The sequence below is a fragment of the Aplysia californica genome, unplaced genomic scaffold (assembly GCF_000002075.1).
Source record: "Aplysia californica isolate F4 #8 unplaced genomic scaffold, AplCal3.0 scaffold00137, whole genome shotgun sequence".
Lineage (NCBI taxonomy): Eukaryota > Metazoa > Mollusca > Gastropoda > Aplysiida > Aplysiidae > Aplysia > Aplysia californica.
This window is the reverse complement of record NW_004797407.1, coordinates 229,453-230,747: the sequence shown is the minus strand read 5'-3', so window position 1 is coordinate 230,747 and position 1,295 is coordinate 229,453.

Here is a 1,295-nt window from a genome sequence, read left to right as displayed (position 1 = left end):
AGGGGGGGGGGGGGGGTAAAAACTACTGGAATGGTTCTGCGCTTAAATCACCGTTCCTCAACCCGGTTCTCCCTGTAAATAATAAACAGCATTAATTGTACAACACATATTTCCGACCAACAACAGTCTCTATAATGTGCTTCTCAATCTATGTTATTACTCCTTCAGATCTGGTGGTATTCTTAACAATCCTAACTCTCTGGGCATGGGAAGCATAAACAGTGCAAGCTGCCGTTTTACTGATACTGAGATACTATAACATTATACTGACAAGATCTTTTGCTGACTGTGGCAACCAGAATTGTCGACTTTTAACCCGATCGTCAGCCTAACTTCGAATACAGTACTTAGAAAACAAAGTTACTTTTGAAGTGCGATCGGTCTTTAGTACGACAAAAGGCTTATACTCCGTAGCAATCATCATTACATTTCAAATGTGTATCTGTACATCCTTTCACAAAATTTGAGAAGTTAGTGGATGGACATAATATTATAGATTTAATTTTGCCTCTGTTTCTTGAAGTTGTAGCCTTTTTAGTTGTCACAGGGTAGGCCTATTCGGATTTGAAAAGGTTTTAGCCCTTTATTTAGTAGTCACAAAGTATTCGGATTTGGACAGGTTTTAGCTCTTTATTTAGTAGTCACAAAGTATTCGGATTTGAAAAGGTTTTAGCCCTTTATTTAGTAGTCACAAAGTATTCGGATTTGAAAAGGTTTTGGCCCATTTAGTCGTCACATGGTATTCAGATGTGAAAGGGAGATTTCTCTGAATGTTGTCATGCCTCTGAAATACTTTCGCTCCAAATTGTGTTCAAAAGGTTAGGATAAAAATGTCTGCCCTTGAAACAACCTTCCAGGAAAGCTATTCAATTTTCTAAGCCAGGAAAGGAAAATCTTTCAGGAGTAGATCTAATTTTTTTTAAAATCTGTTTCATGTTTTAAAGAATTGTACCAATTTTATCTAAAATCATTTCTTACCCTTTTCAACATTTAGAATTTTAATGTTGACAAAATATTTATTAAGCACTTCACAACTAATACGACATGTACCTCAGATTAAGAAAAGGCAATTTTTTTAAATCAACGTTTTGAGATTAGTACGTCTGAACAGCTATCCATATATTATATGTGTGTATGTGTGTGTGTGTGTGTGTGTGTGTGTGTGTGTTTGTGTGTGTGTGTGTGTGGGTGTGTGTGTATGTGCATGTGTGCGTGCGTGTGTGTCTAGTTAGGCGGTTGTGAAACGTCTCTGTTGCTGTAGTTATGAATTACGCCCTGATGAAATAACACAATAT